Source organism: Corvus hawaiiensis, chromosome 26 (genome assembly GCF_020740725.1).
Source record: "Corvus hawaiiensis isolate bCorHaw1 chromosome 26, bCorHaw1.pri.cur, whole genome shotgun sequence".
Classification (NCBI taxonomy): domain Eukaryota; kingdom Metazoa; phylum Chordata; class Aves; order Passeriformes; family Corvidae; genus Corvus; species Corvus hawaiiensis.
This window is the reverse complement of record NC_063238.1, coordinates 32465660-32485885: the sequence shown is the minus strand read 5'-3', so window position 1 is coordinate 32485885 and position 20226 is coordinate 32465660.

The following is a 20226-nucleotide window of genomic DNA, read 5'->3' as shown; positions in this document are numbered from 1 at the left end:
CAGTCCAGATCAGAGGAGGCAGAGACACCATAACTTCTGTTCTGATTTAATTTGTGATGAGTTACTACTTTGGGTTACAAAAGAGGTTTTTTGGCAGGAGCTTTGTGAGGGAGCAGGTGGGAGGATGTACGGGGTCAAACATGATCATTAGAATTCTCTGTCCTAAAAGGAAAAAAAAAAGGAAAGAAAAAAGGAAGAAGAAAATTAACAGGAAATAGAAAAATTCCTGTTCTTGAGATAGTTTAATTTACTTCTTCTAAAAGAAGAGGGGGAACAAAAAGAAAAAGAAGGAGCCCAGAGCAAATAGCCTACCATAGACTTGAAATGACAGCAAATAACCTCCATACGGATATAATATCATGTAATTGCTGGGGCAACAATTAGTGATTCTTTATGCAATACTTCAAAACCTTTTTTTAATTAAAAACATTTTTTTGTGCAAGTTATTTTGCTTTTCCATTTCCAATGACTTGGCTTCTCTGTGGCCCTTAGTGCGAGACCTGAATCCAATTTGTTTTCATCTGGCAACAAAGAGGAGCTGCAAAAAAGAAATCCTTTCTTCTGTGAGGAGATAGGAAGGTTGCTCCTGGATAAGTGTTGATGCAGAGAAGTGAACCAAATGCTTTAAAAACCCCAAAATACAGCAGAGATTACCATTTATTCCATTGGGGTTTAGTTCAGGATCCTAATGCTGTTGAAGTCTGCTCACCTGGAGTTTGGAGTTCCTACCCAAACCCCAACAAGGGCTCCATTCACGTGCTCTGTGAATGCTGTGGATGTGAATTCCTTCCACTGCTCTCTGCTATCTGTGACGTGTTCCTGCCTCCTGGGAGCACACTAGCCTGCCTTCAGGAGCTGTAGCAGGTTGGCTTGTAATCAGAGATATCCCCAGCACCAGGTACGAAGCATTCCAGGACCTAAGCTCCTACTGATGTGGGGAGATCTGCATGCTGGGAAACGTGTGTTAGAGACGTTCAGAAGGATGTGTGTCATCCCATACCATCTGGATTGTGCTTTGACCTGCTCAAGAGCAGCAATATATTCACAGTGGGAATGGGCATGAAGTGACACTGCTCTCAACTGGTCAGGGCAGAGTCCTAAAGGGAATTAGGGGGTTTGAGCACCAGAAGGGACAGTGTCCAGGTCATGATCACCACTGTGCAGTCTTTCCGTTTGCATAGGGGTGAATCCACAGTTTATGACTCCGAAAGTGTCAGTTGCAGAAGGAAGAGAAAAATGAGTACATCCAGGTGATCCGAACACTGCAGTGCTGGGACACATCACAGAAGGACCTGCAGATGGCTACTTACCTGGGTACCTGCAGTCTCAAGTCTGAAGAGCCAAAATCTTCCTGCTTTTGAAGATCTCCTGCCCTTTCCAAGATGTAGAGAAAGACAAGGATTATACTCCTGTTTGTAAAAAGTCTTCAATAAATATAAAATTGTGTTAGCTCCCTTACACTGTTTTTCCTTGGTTGTCCTATGTTTATTTCAGTGATAAAGAGCATGGCAAGGTGAGCTGTTAGAGCCCTGCAAGCACCAGCAAGCCACCCATGGCTCTGTCAGGGACCCTATGAGAACACCTGAAACAGCCTGACAGCTGCTTTGAATTGTATTTAGGCACAAATATCACTAGAAAAAAAGCAGTAGTCTCCTTTGCTGAACTTAGAGAGGTGTTAAAGTTGGGAAAGAATACGGCTTTTAGTTTTCAGCATAACTTAATAGTATGTAAGATAGGAACAAGCACAAAGTCAAGGTGATACTGCACTGAAATACAATGCTAAGACATGTCAGCTGTTTTCCTGATGTATGGTCAACAGGCCAGGACAGTTCTCATTTTAACTGTGTTAGAATGTAACTTTGTGGAAAAGGGTGCTTGGGTCCTGGTGAATAACAAGCTGTCCATGAGCCAGCATTGTGCTCAGGAAGGCCAGGAAGGCCAAGAAGGCCAATGGTATCCTGGGGTGCATCAGCAAGAACATTGCCAGTAGATCGACGCTGGTCCTCTACTCTGCCCTGGTGAGGCCACATCTGGAATGCTGTGTCCTGTTCTGGGCTCCTCAGGACAAGAGAGACATGGAGCTCATGGAGCAGGTCCAGCAGAGGCTACAGAGATTATTAAGGGACTGGAACATTTCTCCTACAAGGATAGGCTGAGAGGGCTGGGCCTGTTCAGCCATGAGAAGAGACAACCAAGACAGTCCCTTATCAGTGTAAGTACCTGAAGGGAGGGTACCAAGAGGATGGACCAGGCTCTGCTTGATGGTGCCCAGCAAAAGGACAAGAGGAACAGGTAGAATGTGATGCACAGGAAGTTCCATCTGAACATGTGGAAGAAATTCTCCACTGTGCAGTTGACCACACACCACAATAGATTGCCCAGAGAGGTTGTGGAGTCTCTCTCACTGGAAATATTCAAGAGCTGTGACCATAACTGGAGTGTGGCTATTGATGGCTGCAAGCTGCTCAGGAAAGACAGAAGAAGAAGTGGGAGGAGGGAACACCTGCATCAGGAGGTGGATTGAGTGTGGAGAGTTGTCTCTGAAGAACAGCCAAGAGTCAAAAGCCTGTGGGTAAGAATCAGAGACCAAAGCAACAAAGGGAATCTAGTGGTTGGTGTCTGCTGCAGGCCACCTGATCAGGAGGAGCCAACTGACAAATCCTTCTTGCTCCATCTACAGGGCTGCAGTGATCATGCATTTGTGGAGTTTGCATCCTGAGGGATATGAGTCAGGTCTAGAGTAAGGTTAAGCCACTGAGCCTTAGGAAAGCAAACTTCCAGCTCTTCAAAGACATAGTCAACGGGATCCCCCAGGAGACTGCCCTCAGGGACAAGGGAGCGGAACAGAGCTGGCAGATCTTTAAGAAAGTCTTCCATCACAAGAGCTGGCAATCCCCAGGAGCAAGAAATTGGGCAAGAAAGCCAAGAGATGGAATGTCTAAGTAGGGAACTGCTGGTCAAACTAAAGGGAAAGAAGCCAGTACACAGACAGTAATAACAAGGACAGATAACCTGGGAAGAGTGCAGGGATGAAATTCTGCTGTGTAGGGTTAAAGTCACAAGGTGAAGGCAAAGCTGGAACTGAACTTGGCAATGGATGCCAAAGAAGGGCTTCTACCGGTATGTTAACCAGAAAAGGAAGGTCAGAGGGGGTGTATCCCCTCTGACAAAAAAATGCTGAAAAATTGGTAACAACCCATGAGGAGAAGGCTAAGGCACTCAACAACATTTTTGCCTCAGTCTTCAATGGCAGCCTTTCTTCCCACACCTCTCAAGCGGATGGACAGCAGGATGGAGACTAGGGGAGAAAAGTGCTTCCCACTGTAAGAAAAGATCAGATTTGTGACCACCTGAGGAACTCGAACATACGTAAGTCTATGGGACCCAACAAGATGCATCCCAGAGTCCTGGGAGAATTAGCTGATGTAGTTGCCAAGCTACTCTCCATGATATCCAAAACATCATGGCAGTCAGCTGAAGTTCCATATGACTGGAAAAGGGGAAACATTGTACCCATCTCAAAAAACGGTAGAACTCCCAAGCCCTCAGCCTCATCTCTGTGCCCATAGAGGTTGTGGGTGCTTCTTCCCTGGAATGTTCAAGGCCAGGTTGGATGGGGCTCTGAACAACCTGGTCTAGTGGAAGGTGTCCCTGCCTATAGCATAGGGGCTGGAACTGGATGATCTTTAAAGTCCCTTCCAACCCAGACCATCTATGATGACCCACCTTGGTCCCTTCCAACCTTATCCATTCTGGGATTGTGTATTTTAATCCCTTTGGATTGTATATCATTGTGTCCCAAAGACATTTTTTTCTAACTTGGAAAAGCACTGTTTTTTCCAACTGTGGTAAGAGGATTTCTGGTACTATGGCATGGACTCTAGTGTCTTTGAAAGGAGTGAAAAGACAGACATCATATTAAAAAATGAGTGGAAAGATGCCACATTGAATATTCACAAGGTTAGGGTAATTAAAGCAAGAATTTAAAATCATGCCAGATGTTCAGTCACACCTGTGTATTCAGGGATTTGGGAGAGAGCAATAGGGAGTTAGGCACAATATATATAAATGTAATCCCTTATGTGGATATACTCCAGGTTTAGATATTTTGGAAGTATAAAGAATAGAACTGAGATTAAAGAATATGTGCAGAAGAGTCACATTGAAACTCAGCAGCCTCCTTATAAATTTTAGATCACAACTACAAACTTGTGTCAAGAGAAATGCTTGTCTGAGGTGTTGTTTGGACAGGATCTGAGGAATCACAGACTGTGATGTATGAACAAAGAAACAGATTACAGACTCACAACACTAATTGCCAAGGCCTCCGGTTACCATTCCCCATGTTTTGATGTATTCTGTAGATTTATAATGGCCAAGGGCCTGATTCCCATTTGCATCACCCAACAGGATAAAGTGAAATAACAACGGAATTAAAGGACGTGAATGCAAGTGAGAATCTGGCCAAATACCTATATCTTTTGAAGTTTTGGCTGGCACCCAGAAATAATCTGGAGACTGAATCTTCCTGGTTATTATCCAGTTGTTGTAACCCAGATGTGCTCAAATAAAGGGCACAAGCCTCCAGCTGGGGGAAGGACAGTCCCCAAAGGCATGACAAACCTGGCAGGAATTTATTGATTATGCTGGTGTTCAGCTGGTGAGCCAGAGAGATGGGGGTTAGTACCAGGAATGGGGGTGATCGGAAACAGCATGGTGCTTTGGTCCTTGGGCAGGTCTTCATCTCCCTTACAAGAAATCAGAAGTGATTTGAAAAACTGATCACCACATTTTCTCCCAGGACGACTGGCCTTCTGAGAGCACTGGAATCAAGCTGTACACATAAAAAATTTATCAAAAATACTATTACAAAAGCCAGTCTACAAAGTAGAAGCAAAGCTTTCTCCACATTTGTGAAATGCTTCCAAGCCAAATTGCTGCATATTATCCTATGCAACAACCTTTAAAATAATTGCCTGTTCAAAAGTTGCTTTTTCCCCATCTGTCCTGATGAATTCAAAAATTGAATCTTCCAATCTCAAATAGTAGCTGCATATACATAGTCCTGCTTACTTATCTCAGGAAAACAGAATATTTTCTTCAAGGTAAAGTTTTTATGAGTTAAAACCAACTCTGAGCTCATAACTATAATTGATAAAGTTCACATTACCCTTCTGGATGACCAGACAAATGCAGAAGATTTATATGCTCTACCTGGCTTGTATTTTATATCTGAAGAAGGGCCCACATATAGAAAAAAAATACTTTTGAGTTATATCCAATGTGGTGATGAAAGATCCTAGCTCTTTTTACAAACTTCTGAATTTTCAGATTGCTGCTGCAAAGTGGAAATTGAGGGCACCCTCAGTAAATTTGCAGACAACACCAAGCTGGGTGTGAGTGTTTATCTGCTGGAGGGTAGGAGAGCTCTGCAGAGGGACTGGGCAGGCTGGATCAATGGGCTGAAGCCAGTGGTATGAGGTTCAACAAGGCCAATTGCTGGGTCTGCACCCGGGTCACAGCAGCCCCGTGCGGTGCTATAGGCAGGGGACAGAGTGTCTGGAAAGCTGTTCAGCAGAAGGGACTTGGGAGTGCTGTTTGACAGCGACTGAACATGAGCCAACGTCTGCCCAAGTGGCCAGGAAGGCCAATGGCATCTTCACCTGTATCAAGAATAGTGTAGCCAGCAAGAATAGGGCAGTGATCAGCATCCTGTATGTGGCACTGCTGAGGCTGCACCTCAAGTGCTGTGTTCAGTTCTAGGCTACTCACTTCAGAAAGGTCATTGGGGTGCTGAGGCATGTCCAGTGAAGGGCACAAGACTCGTGAAGGGTCTAGAAAACAAGTCTTATGAGGAATGGCTGAGGGAGCTGGGATTGTTTAGTGTCAAGAAGGGGAAGCTCAGGGGGACCTCATCATTCTCTACAGCCATTTGAAAGGAGGATGTAGTGAGGTGGGGGCCAGTCTGTTCTGCCATGCCTGCAGTGAGAGGACAAGAGGAGATGGGCTTAGGCAAGACAGGGGAGATTCAGATTAGATATTAGAAAAAAAATTTCACTCTTAGGGTGGTCAAGCACTGGAAGAGGTTGCCCAGGCAGGTGGTGGAATGACCATTCCTGGAGGTGTTTGAGGCATTGAGATCTGGCTCTGGGTGATGTGGTTTAGTAGTTTAGGGATTACAGTGGTGGTGCTGGGCTGATGGTTGGACTGGATGATCTTAAAGGTCTCTTCCAACCTTGTGATTCTAGGAAAGCAAGACACTTATTAGTGTTTCTGAATGATCTGTGCTTTACCAGGAAGGAGTGCTCTAAGTCTTTCAAAATAAGCTACGTGATGTCTGCTAGACTATCTTAAGCACTTCAAGTCAGCTTTTTCCTGTTATGCAATGTTTGAGGATCACTTTCCGCTGCCTTCATCACATTCAGAGAGACTACAAGATGACACAGTTCTCTTTCCCCATGTAATGTCACAGGACAGAGACAGGAAGTGACCTTTCAAGAGCTGAACCCTGTCTAGATGCCCTAATCTGTCTGGGCCAGAGTCCCAGTCCCTGCTGGGACACATTAACACCAAACATCAGGCTACATATGTACACCAAAACTCATTCAAAATTAATTTACTGCTTAGTTAGTAACAAGTAAGAAAAACAGTGACCATAAGGATTTTTCAGGGAAAGTCTGGCTGATAGAGCATTTTTTTGCTCTCCTTGCACCCACTTCTGTGTTTACTTCTGTTATCATTTGCCATGGTGACACGTGCAAGCATGTGAAGCACTCCTTGTTGAGAACTTAGTTTCCAATTTGTCTATTTACTCATTTCCCAACTTTGGCCCTACTAATGATGAATTAATCTCAGCAGTCCCTGTAGGGCAGCAAGTATATAAATGTCTATGGACTGTATCAACCTTAATCCAGTGAAAAAACGTGTCAGAACCTTCATTCAGTGTCAGTGATGATAAAACTCTTTAATCTCATGTGGAAGGAGAGCATATTGTGGCCACAATCCTTAGCTTTGTTTAAACTAAAGGAAGAAATTAATATGTGTTTATGGGAGATTACAACAAATTGATGGGAATTCCTAGCACTAGTTGTAGTGACTCCTAATGTTCAGAAAAACTAAGTCATAGCTTTTGATAAGCAAAGGGCAGATGTTGTCCCTTAAAGTGGAGAATTTCTGAGACACTTTCCATGGTTTACACTGAAAAAACACTGTCTTAAAGGAAATACTGCCATACTTTTAGGAAACTAACCTGATATTCAGTAGACCTAATATAATGGAAGACCAGAAAAGAACTCTTCTTACAGTTCAGTAGGAGAAGGTGTATTGAGTAGTGTTTTGTAATTGCTACTAGAGCGTGACACATAACACCAAATGCTTTCCCATACCCTACAAGAGTATGGCCACAATTTCAAGTGTACTACAGTGCAGTGGGTGGACTGCATGGGACCCTACAGGCCATGTAACACCAGCTGCAGAGGAGAAGAAACATTCTGTTCTTGCTGCACTTGTCCAAGCAGAAATCTATAAAGAGAAAGCAGATGGCGATTGTGTTGAGAGTTCAACAACTTCTTCTACAACTAAACAAACATTAATAAGGTAAAGAGAGTGTATTTTCAAAACCTATTTCTTCATTTACATAAAAAAATATTTTTCATATGGAAACAAATGAAATTATGGAACATGGAATATATGAAACAGGACTTCCTTTTTGAAAATCCTGAGGATCTGAATGAAAGCCTTCTTTACTCTTTTGCAATCGCCTGACTGACTGTTGTGTTTAATAGATTTTATTTTGGGGATTGTTCTAGCATGGATTTCTGGTTTGACCAACTATACCTTATAAACAATGATGAATTGATTGGATACCATTGGGGTGGTAGACAAGTGAGTGCATATTCATATTTTATTTTTATGACTCAGGGACTCTTTACTAAATTCAAACATTCATAAATAACAGAGAAATTCAAATCTTGGGTTTTGACCACAGCCTAAGCCTTGTTTACAGGGAGCTATCACATTTGGAGAGCTGGACTCTGATCTCATGGTCAGAGGGGAAAAAGAGCAGCACTTCTTTTTGTTTTAAGGTAAGATCCATGTTCCTGACAAGAGTTGCAGCTTAGCCTTGACAGGAGGTGGGGTACCTTGAGTACTGTGTTCAGTTCTGGGCCCCTCAGTTCAGGAAGGATGTTGAGATCTGGAGCATGTCCAGAGAAGGGCAACAAGGCTAGTGAAGGGTCTGGAACACAAGACCTGTGAGGAGTGGCTGAGGGAGCTGAGGTTGTTCAGCTGGAGAAAGCTCAGGGGAGACCTTACTGTTCTCTACAACTCCCTGAAAGGTGGTTGCGGCCATGTGAGGGTTGGCCTCTTCTCCCAGGCAGCAGTGACAGGACAAGAGGACACAGTCTTAAGCTGCACCAGGGGAGGTTTAGGTTGGACATTAGGAAGTTCTTCACAGAAAGGATGATTGGGGTTTAGGTTGGACATTAGGAAGTTCTTCACAGAAAGGATGATTGGGTGTTGGATTGGGCTGCCCACAGAGGTGGTGGAGTCACTGTCCCTGGAGGTGTTTAAGGAAAGATTGGATGTGGCACTCAGTGCCATGGTCTGGTGAACAAGGTGGTGTTGGGTCATGGGTTGGTCTCGGTGACCTCACAGGTTTTTTTCAACCTAGCTGATTCTGTGACTCTGTGAACAGCAGTCAGTGTGCTGTCACTGAAGAAATATCTCCCTTGTCACAGCTGAATATCCTAACCACTGAATGTCAGCATATTGTTTCATCATGCTCTGCCACAGCATATTGTTTCATCCTTTATTAAAAGTGAGGTCTCCCATCTATCCATAAGTAGTTTTGAATAAAAAAATGTGGGCTAGGATGAACAGCTAGGGAGAGGCATGAGCTATTCAGAGTGCTCCAAATCCAGCAAGAAGGAGGAAGTGAATCCTTGTCCTTGCCCTTTGTCTTCCTCTAACCAGCAGGTCTTTGCACGGGCTGCACTGTGTTGTATGGATCACGCTCAGAGGCCCTCACAACACACTGCATCCAGACATAGTTCCAGGTTTTCCCATTACAACTAGATAGTAAAAAACTGGTGTAATCACACTCAGAGCAGAAGCATGTTCACAACACAACTGCAAAAAAATGCTCTCAGCCTGAAGGTCAGCCTTTCACATTCTCCTTTTCTTTTTAACTTCTCTGGTTCCCTCTGTTTCAGTCTTGAAAGAAGCTTTTACTTATGGTTAACCTGGCGCGCAGTTCTGTTCCATCATCCATCTCATTTTTTTCTCCACAACAGAAAGTAAAATCATGTTCAGTGTTCTCTCAGTGTTTATTAGCAGACCTCCCAGTCCTGTTTTTGACTCACATCCCTGATACAGAAGTTTTTCCTTGCAGACTTGCCCTGCACACATGGTGCTATTTTATTATTCCTGATGGGTTTGCTCTTTTCTTGCTCCTTACGAATGTCACAACATCCCTGTGCTCATTTCTTTCATGTGTGGACTGGGGCCAAGGCTGGCTCAGGTGCAGCCTCTCACAGGGCTTGCCCTTCCTCCTCCTCCAGCCTGATTCATTCAGATGTCACAATCCAATGTTTATGAAACATCGCCATGGCAGTGAGTCAAACGTCACTGACACTGCATCATGGAGTGAATCAGGCAGGAGAAGGATATAAAAAGGGAGAGCTACTATTTATACACAGGCATTATAGGAATTAGCAAAGATGAGAACGCACATGGAAGGCGCTCACTAGATGTCTTATACATCACCTTTGGGTGTTCTCCAGTGCTCCACTCCTGCTCATCAGACACCCCACACAGCCCTTTTTTAGGGAGTTAGTGAAAAAGTGGAAAAACAACTGACTCCAATACAAAAGCCACTGAGCATGGCTGAGCATAGGGAGCAGCTCAGATGGAGGCAAGTTGTGGGAGCACAAGGGAAGTGTTCTGCTGAACTCTTGGCTGCCTTGTTTCATGGTATCTATCTCTGAGACGTTTGCTTCAATTTGGAGTGCTTGCTGATTATGACAGAGGGACTTTTCTCTCTTTTGTCCTCAACATTGATGGTTAAAACATCAGAAGAGGAGGAAAACAAATGCCCCTTTCAGAATTTCCTTTTCTCACTTTAACTGGTGTCGTACTGGAGTAACGCCACCTGGCTCCGTAAAATTATTACCAAATTATACCAGGACAAGCCAGAACCAGGCCAGTTGCCAGTAAAAAGTGTTGTTTCAAATTTCATCCCTCATCTGTGATACACAACATGTTTCTCTCACAGTGTTTGTATGGAACACAGTGGAGTGGATGTGACAGCCCAGAGGCCCACCCTAGTTCCAGGTCTCCATGCTTGTTACCAGGTTTATTGATTAAAAAAGGAGATAAATAAAGAGAAGGAACAACAGTCAGCATCATACATAGCCAGTCTCATGTGCTCCTTTTGGAGCTCATCTTTAAGCTCAGAGTAGTCTCTCCTCCAAAGCAACTTTGACAGGGCTGATAAGTCATGCTTGTCAAACAAGTGTTGCTATTAGTTAAAAATATCAGTTAAATAGATGAAAGTTAACATTTTTTAAAAATCACATAGGAGGAGATTAAGACAGTCTTTTTGATGATTTGTCCTGATACAGACACTAAATTGAAATTACTTATTGAAATTAAGATATGACTTGATAATAGCGTAAATCAGAAAAGAATACACAATGTAATTATTCTTTGATTTTAAAAAATAAACCACATATGACCACAAACAAACAAGAAGAGTATAGAGCTTGAAAGGAAATAATTTTTCAACTCTGACATGTGCCAGTCAGCATAGGAGTGGTCCATTCTAAATTCAAATCCTCTATTTATTTAAACAAAATCTTTTTTGATAAGTAATGCAACATTCATGTGTTCAAGCAAACAACCTTTGTCCTGAATTCCAGGCAGAAGAGCTCATTGAGATACAGCACAAGCTGGGATTGTCTTGAATGGAGTTTTCTTTGTTTACAACAGGACTATAAGGCCTGTCCCCTCAAATTATATTAAATTATTTTAGGAAAAATAAGTCAGTTGGAATAAAAAGTCTTCCCTCAAAAAAGATAATGGAATTAGGCCTGTGGTCTTTAATGTCATTGGTTTCCCCCTTGCCCAGTCCCAACTATAATAAACTTCTGTTGTTCGTCCTGAAGTGGTACAGCAGAATGGATGCTAAATGGAAAGAAATCTGCCAGAAGGCAATTAAGTGCAAATGAAAGTGCCATGGAGAGTTACAAACACCCAGCTATGCCTCCTGCTGTGGACAGAGCAGGAACAAAGCCATGCTGGTTACCACTGAAAGTGCAGCACTAAGAAAGCCACAAGGTGCGGGCCAAACCAGCTCTGGCACCTCTGCAGAGGATGTGGGACATTCCCACCTGCACTCCCCATGCACCCCAGACTGCACCAGCCAGGAGCACTCCGGGGGGAGGGACCCTGAGGAGCCTCAGGCATGGGCAGGGTCTGCACTTTCAGCTTCACAGCTACACAGTGGAGCTGCAGAAGTTCCTGCCAAGGTGTGTTCAGCCAGAGGGCAATAACTGCATGAAAGCAGATATCATGCTGCTTTTTCATTCCATTATCTGACTCATGTAAGGCAGTGTGATGCTTCTACGAGCAGGTTTAGGATATATCCACATGGCAATTTGCGCTGTAGGTGAGTGTAAGCTCTGGCATGGAAGCCATGGGGCACAGCAGTGAGCCCGGTCAGTCTGCCCGACACTCACATGACCGGGGGACCACCACTACTCTGCTGTTGTTGGTAACGTTGCCGCAGCATGGCAGGGCATGGGAACTCGTGCTGTTGGTGGCTCTTTGTCTCAGTTCTTTAGGTTTTTCCCCCTAACACGGGACAGCCTTGCTAAAGCAAGTGGACAGGCAGCCAGAGAGAGTGAACCTGAGTCCATCCAGATATGGGTGAACACCTTGCTACAGGGTGTCCTTTTACCATCAGTATGTGTCAGTCAGGTCTCCAACCCAAAAAGGGACATCAGTGGAATTCATGTCCCCCACTTCTAACACTGTGGCTTGTGGGTGTGTTTCCAGGTACACACAAGAGCTTTCCTGTTTGCATTGCAGCACAAGGAATGTGTCTGGTGGAGACATCCTTCCTGGGAGCACTTCAGTGAAGGACATCCTATTTGACTGATTAGACAACAGAGGCTTGTAAACACTGGCAGAGATCTTGATCTTGAAGGAGGACTTGCAAGATCAGCTCCTGAGAAGGAAGTGAACTAACTCTCAAGCACTCAGGAGATAAGAGACTTCAGAGTCCTCAAAAAAAGTGAAAAGTGCACTCCAAAAAAGTAGATATGGATATTTAGATGTGTACAGTTCTTGTTCAGTGCTTGTCTTAATAAGGAAATTCCTACTGATATCAAACAACCTGAGACAACAAATTCTATCAGTAAAAATAAATCCATATTTAAAATATTTGCATGGGGGTTTCAACTTTCTAAAATAAAACGTCAAATGTTTCCATAGGAAATTAATCTCTCTCAGAAGCTGACAACAAAATGTAAGGTTTTTCTCAAATTCTGAGGCTTGGTCGCAGCTGAAGAGTATCTTCTACAGCATCTCTGTCTTTCCACAAATCAGCTTGCTCCACAAATAAAAACACAATCTGTCTTTTAGATCTCTGAAGGAAGATAACAATGAAGATTTTACTCAGATTTATATTACTATTTTACCAGGGTGCTTTCTACAGTGTTGGTCTCAAATTTTCAAGCTTTTTATTCCGCCATATTCTGGGTTTTTTTACATTGTTCAGTTTCACCAGTTCAGAGATTGTTCAGGTACATCAATTGAATCATCAGCACTTGGTCTGATGCTGGCTTCCCACTTTTCAGCAGCCAGAGAGAGGAAGTGCTCTGGAAACTATTGTTTTTCACTCTGTGTTTGCACTCCCAGAGATCAATTTCAAGACTCGATCTTCTGTAGCTGTCCTACACCTGATTCTAGAGTGAATCCTTCAAGCTCCCAGAAGGCCTTCCTTCTTCTACACCTTTTTCAAACCTAAGCTTTTTTTTTTCTTATGTGCTTTATATATAATTTTAGCACCATCTTGCTTTTATTTACCTGGAATAATTTTTCTCAGATATTGAAGAGAGGTGCAACTCTAAACCATTTTAACTAATTGTATAGGTTTTTCCCTTTTTTTCTCATGTAATAAATATTGTGATGGCTTCAATGAGAAACCATTTAAGTGTTCATCGCCATATTAATGAACAAGTTATCATAATACAAAAGCAGTGAATATTTTGCCTTACTGAATTTCTCACTAAAATTCAGAATTTTTAAAGACTTCTATGAAAACCACACCCATTATCTCTCTTCTAAGCTGAAGATTTCAACATCTTCCTATTTCAATTCTCCCAGCATGGAAAATAGTCTCTGCATCTGTACGTCTGCTATTACTTTTCTTAGTACCTTCTTTCCTGGGGACAGAATATTTACAACCATTCTCTGAATCCCAAATCCCAGTCTATTATAGACTTGAAAAACAATTTCAGGTTTTTTTGCCATTCATTCTTGAATGCTTTTGAAGTCTATTTGCCTTTATAATTGCTTATGCTTCCGGAAAATGACCAACAATCCCTTGTCAACTTCTTTGCCAAGCAATATTTGATGATCTCATGTTTGAATGTCAGTGGTATTTTTCTAAATGTAGTTTACTCTGTTTTGACATTCCCTCTGCTTGCAGACACTTATAATTGTAAGATTATTCTGCATCTTCTGACACTTTGCTTTTGGTTTGACTGTCCAAATCCACTTCCTAAAGTGTTTGTGTAATCATAAAACTGAGAATTAGTGGAAAGGCCTGCCACACCGCTTGAGACAAGAAGGTCTCAGAATTCACAGAGAGTGAGCACAACTGAGACACAGAAGTCACCTAAAAGCCAAACCATCAGCTTAAATTGCTACATAATAGCTATTAGTTAAATCTATTATGCTATGCCTGGTCTTTCTTAATTTGTTTATTTTATATAGTTGTTCTTCCTTTCTCTTTCAGGTAATTATTTTTGACTGCTTTTTGTTATATTAAATGCTTAACAGGTGTTACATAATTATGAATGTAATTTTCTATTAAAGATTTAATTATAACTGTTCTTCAGGAGTAATAGTGTAAACAAAAAGTAGTAAGGAAGTTTACATTTAAGAAAACAAAACAAAAGTGTTATATTCTACTCATATGTAGCAGATCATAACTTTACCCATAGAGCCTGATGTTCCAGTCAGATGTTTATGCCCATGTAGCATTATATTATCCTGAGAGTATTTTCATATAAACACAGTTCAGTGGATATCCACTGCCAAATTGCACACAGATAAATACAGTATGTAAAATATTGTCACAATAATTTGGTGATCAGATAGGCTCAGAATTTCTCCTACTGAGAAGCTCAGAAAAACCATGGCTGTAACAGTACAAACCATCCCTGTCCATCATAAAGCAGCGGAGGTTCTCCTGAAATTTTTCTATTTGCATGTTTTTCTCATTCTAAGAAACAAATGTCATGAGCAAAGTATGGGCATCTTCTATCAACCGATGAAGTTGATCTTTGTCTCCCTGGCTTTGCAACTTTGATTAGTCCAGTCATAGAGTTTCTGAGAACTGCAGGTTCAGAGTTAATTGGAGAAGCTGGTATAATCTGTTGTGCTTAATTTCTGCAAGGTTGGAGACATTTGCCAGACTATCAACCTTTTCTTTACTTGTTCACTGAGCAATTGCTCTCTTCCGTGATGAAGGATCTAGAATAGGCTGAAATTTTTTCTGTGCAGATCTGCACACAAATTGTATCCCTACAGGACTGGGGCAGGGAATATGCAGCACAAAAAGTTTGCTTCACAATGAACATGGACTGGCATGCACTTTCCTTGAACCTCACTCGGAGAAAGGAAGAATTTCAAAGCTAAGTTAACAACTCAGAGGAGGTGATGTAATTCGTTTTGGTGATATTTCTCAGTTACCACCTATTTAAGGCTGGCAGTTTTAGATGATTTGTGGTGAACAAATGGGCTTTAATCAAACTTCATTTTTAAAAAATAACAGAATCAGGTACAGCAAGATGACAGGGAAAATATATAAGTTTAATTCTCTGTGTATAATGCTGGCTGGAATACTAATTCACTTCTTAGGAAAAGACTATCATTTTTGTATAATGGTTCAGCATATAGAAAAGCTGCCAGAAAAAGCACATTTGAAAATGTTCATTTCGGAGAAAAAAAGATATAAACATATGTGTCCAAATCATTCAGCATTTACAAAACATAACTGAATTTTTTTTAAAGTTCAGAACCTACAAGGAACACCAGCTGGTGGACTCAGAGCCTCAGTTGTGCCATTTCCATATTTTAGTCAACTGTGAGGAAGACAAGGTTATGAAAACTAATTGCTGAAGTCAACCCCATTGCTGATCCAGTTGCTGAAAATCAGGGTGGTGGTCTGGAGCTCTCTGCTGTCTCTCCAAGGAGCTGCACTACTGGGTTCAGCTCAAAAGAAAGCTCCTTGCACGCTTCCTCACCTGCCCCCGTCTTGCTCTCAGTTGGCCCTTGCTCTCCTTTCTTGCCTGGGTTTAGGTCATTGTGGAACCCCACCACTGTTCCCTAGCCACCTTCCACTCCTGGCCCCTCTTTGGGACAGCTTCTTGGTCTTTTGGCAGGCTACATCTGACCACAGAAGAGGAACATTTTCTAACTGAAGAACTCATTACCTCCTTGCAACCTTTCAAGTCTCTGAAGAGGTGTATTCACAAAAGCACCTCTGTGTTCTATTATTTAAGACACAGTTGTGCAAGATTTAGATCCTCAGCCTCCAAATTTCCTTCCTCAACAGCTCCTCAATTCTGGAATTGCCTAAAATTTCATATGATTCTCCCAGTAAAATTCCCTGGATACTAAACTGTCTTTTGCCAGTCACACCCAGAATTGCTTAATTCTTGACAGTGCTGAGAATCCAGGCAGTGAATTAATGTCTGATTTTTGCCAGAATTTACAGTCTAAGCTTATCCCCCATGTCTAGCAGCACAGCATTACATTTTTTGGGTGCACACTGCCAGAGAGGTCCTAACACAATGCAGAGAGGTAGGAAGGTTCTACATCCCTTCTTCTGCCTGACCCCAGCAGTCAGGCCACTCAGCTAAGACATGGGAAGATTTCTCAGCAAACTACAGGAGCTGTAGTTTCTTCTACTCTGCAAAGAAATCCCCAGTGTTGTAGCACCACCCAGCACAGCGTAACAGCTTCAGCAACACGTGACGCTGTCAGAGCCAAGCAGCCACCCTGGTCACGCAGGCCACCTCTGACTCAGTGGTGCAATGCAAATCCTTAACCCCAGACAACTCACAAACTTCCCAAGTAACTGCAGCATATCAGAGCATAGGAAATTCTCCCACTGGCTGGCCTCAGCCTTTCATACCGAGTCACTAGCACAGTTCCCTGCCCTTATGCCTGACAGCCACAAGGTTCTGGACCACTTCTGCTCTTTTTCTGTCCCAATAAATATTTCATGGTTCTCCCTAAATTAAAACTGTGCGGGTCAGACAGTACTCTGACTTTAGCAGGGTAAGAAGTGCCTTGCAGCTAGGTTCTCCAAAGTCTTTGCCCTTTCATGGATCTAGGCCTCCATTCCACTGCATTAATGCATTTTGAAAATGATGTTTCTGTCTTCACAGGTGCAGTTTAGAAGTGGGAAATGGGGCTTAATCTCCTTAGCTGTTTTTGAAAACCTGACTAGGCTTGGACTTGGACTTGGACTTTTGCATTTTCACTCAGATTCTTCCAGGATCTGACTAAGGGGCATTTTTGAACATGTTGTCCATGCAACTTTTCACTCTGTAGACCAATTCCCAAGCATGGTGTGCCAGGAAAAAGATGTTCTTGTCCACCTAAGTGACTTAAAGTGCTTAAAGATTGCCATACCAGGCTGGCTTCAGCATGAAACCTCTGCTTTCTGACACCATTATCTTACCATGAAAGATACCGCACATCCATCTTTGCCATCAGTGCAGTTTCCTGCCTATTTCAGACAGATGTGATGTAAGCCTCAAAAGCAGTAATGCTTGCTCTTTGTTATGCAGATTTATGTGAAGACAAATGCATTAAATGCCAAATTAACACACTGAGTTTTATATACAAAGGCATGAAAATGAATGGAGGTGTTAAATTTTCACTACCAGGGCTGCTGTTCAAGCTAATCTGTGGACCTTCATGAGAGAAATGTTTCCTGCAGTGATAGTGATGTTCTTAATTAACTGATTTATTGGAAACTTTCCTCCTGTTTCATGTAGCTTGTTCTTCTGCCTTGTGTTTTATTTCTTTTATCTGCGTTTCTTAAGACTTCTCGTCAGCAGCCAGAGGGTATATTTGTCTGCAGTATGAATGAAATTCTAGTGTTAGATTTATCTATCTCTGTACTGCTGTGTATTTGGTCTGATTGTTTCTGGGGTTTAATATGTTTTTAGTTTGGTCTTGTTATCCAGTGCTTTATTATCCAGTGTTATGATATCTGTAGTCATCACATAATTATAGGAATGTTGTTTGGAAGAGGTGTTTGAAGTTCATGGTCCGACTTTCCCCTGGCAGCAGGAGTATCACCAATCTGATGAGGTCAGTTTTGCCTAACACAGCACTGAAGCCCTCCTAGAACAGATTTCACAACCTCCCTGGGTAGCCTGTTCCACCTCTGCTCTACCCACACAGCAGCAGAGGACAGTAGCTTCCCGTGATGTGCTGACCAAGATCCTCATCATGTACCTCAATAAGGAGTTTGCTGGGTTTGCAATGACAGCACAGCCGTGGCTCATGTTCAACCTGGCATCTGCCTCCTCGATCAGTCACTGAGCCAGAACTACAGCTGAGCAGGGGTTATTCCTCTGTGCTGAGCCTCACAGGGGCTTTGCTGGTGCAGCCAAATTTACTGAGGTGCGTGGGCTGAGGGGCCGTGTCCATCAGCCCCTCAGCCAGGTGCCAGCACAGGTTTGCTGAGGGTGTGCTCGCTGTCCAGGCTGCTGGTGACACTGAACAACCACATGCCTCAGTAGCACCCTGGCACTCTCTCCCCTTTCTGACACAACAAGATAGGCTGTGAGACTGCACCATGGTAACCCAATGAAAGATCCAAAGCCTAGTGAAGCAAAAGGGAATATTTTCAATGATTCTGCCAATGGCCCAGTGTTTGGAATTCCCAGATATAATTAAGCTTTGTCTTGTAGTTCCAAGCTTCCTGAGCGAAGGCAGAAGAAGTTTCAAGCAATTATTCTCATGATTGAGCCACAGACAAGAGTGTATAACATGTTGGGCCAGAAATTTTACTTCTCTGGGCTAAGGGCCAGGTATTTAGTGACTAGAGGCACCTTGTGCCAAAACACATCTCCACCTATTATGGAAGGTGATAGAACAAATATTACACTAGAGCTTTGCTATTCCTGAGTGAAGTGTGGAACATTGTAAGATTACATTTTGTTCATTACCAGATGAAGTTACAATCACCAGCGTCCATAAGAGTTTTTTCTACTCGGGTAAAAGAGCGAGCAAGATTGCACCATAAATTAATAAAGCAACAGCTAATGCATCATATTCCAAACTGTCCTACTTTATTATATAACTATATAATATATATAATATATATATAATATAACTATAACAGGTTTGTTTTGATTCTTCATATGTATAAATAAATCTGAATTAGTATATTTTGCTTGAAGTGATAAAATTTTACTATGAGCATATTGTTTAGACATTCCTTTACTTTTTCCTGAAAAGAAATTTTTTTTGTGTTGTGAAAAAATTCCTGCAGTAGGGACAGCTGTGTGCTGTTCTGGGGACCATGAGTTAGGTGTTGCACTTGAATATTCTCTACACTTAAGTTCATATGCTTTGACAAGATGTCTAAGTTTAAAAGAACAGGGCTCTGCTATTCTATACATGAAATAAATACTTACCTGTTACTCATTTGCCGTTAAATAGAACATGGAGTAGAGTGCAGCAACTCTGCACAAAATTGTGCACCTGCCCGCTTGCATTGTGAACTCCATTTTCTGTGGCAATTGCTTGATCTCAGTAACAGCAATTTTTCCTGTTCCCCTACAGGGGAACAGAAGAGAGGGGCACATCTGATAGTGGATCAGCAACATGGATCCTATCAGAGCCACCTTGAAACCAGGCCAGTTCTGAGGACAGTGATATGTTGGGATGAGTCCATCTGGTGGCTGAAATTCAGCTCTCTGAAAGTTCCGGAAAAAGATCAGCAAAACAGAGTTAAATTCAATAAGGGAATCTGCCTGATAAAACAGAGCAACTAGGCCACATGCCAGAGGACCAACCTGGAGGAAGAAAAAAGAGAAGCAAGGCCGCCAAGCCTAGGACACTCTCCAAGGAAAGACTCACAGGAAGAATGAGATCAGAATTGGAGCAGGATGTGCAGAGTCTAGGAAAGGGGTCTGCAATTTTTGTAGCACTTAAAAAAAAAATTATTAGTAAAAGTGAATGTGTTTCAGTATGGAATATGATGAAAATTGTGATTCTCAAGTTATTAATTGGAATAAAGAAAAAAGGGTAGCAGTCTCCCTACTTTTACCTTGGGTAGCCGCTGCTAAAGCCCTTGGTGAGCTAAATCACCCAGGGTGCTGGCTTAGCAAGCAGGCCAATGCAACATCTGCCGCCCTTAGCGATGTCCCCCGAGATGAAGAAACCACCAGACACGCGACGCCGCAAAACCAAGCAGCCATCGACTTCCTGCTCCTAGCCCGTAGACATGGCTATCAAGATTTTGAAGGCATGTGCTGTTTTGATTTAACATCACGTAGTGACTCCATCTCAAAGAACATTCAGCTGCTAAAAGATCAAGTCCACCAAATCAAGACAGAAGAAAAAAATCACATGAGGTCTCAACAACTTTGTCAGACAATGGGGACTCCAAGGGTGGGCACTTTCTTTAGTCAAGGGTGCTTTGTGGATTTTCATTGTAATTTTATTGTATTGCTTATGTTCTCATGTTTTTTACGCTGCTTTTAAAAGGCCATTGGGGAGGCATTCTTGGTAAAAAAAGAAGAGGGAGTTGTGGAGGGCTGTGAGCCCTTGGCACAAGAGCTCTCTGCACTCCCGGAGGAGAGAGGCCTGAGTGCAAAAAGAATCTCCCAGAGATAAGCAGCCTTCCTCTGGGTCATGGTGACAAAGTGAACCACCCCCAGCATGCCTTGTTTCTAGATGGTAATA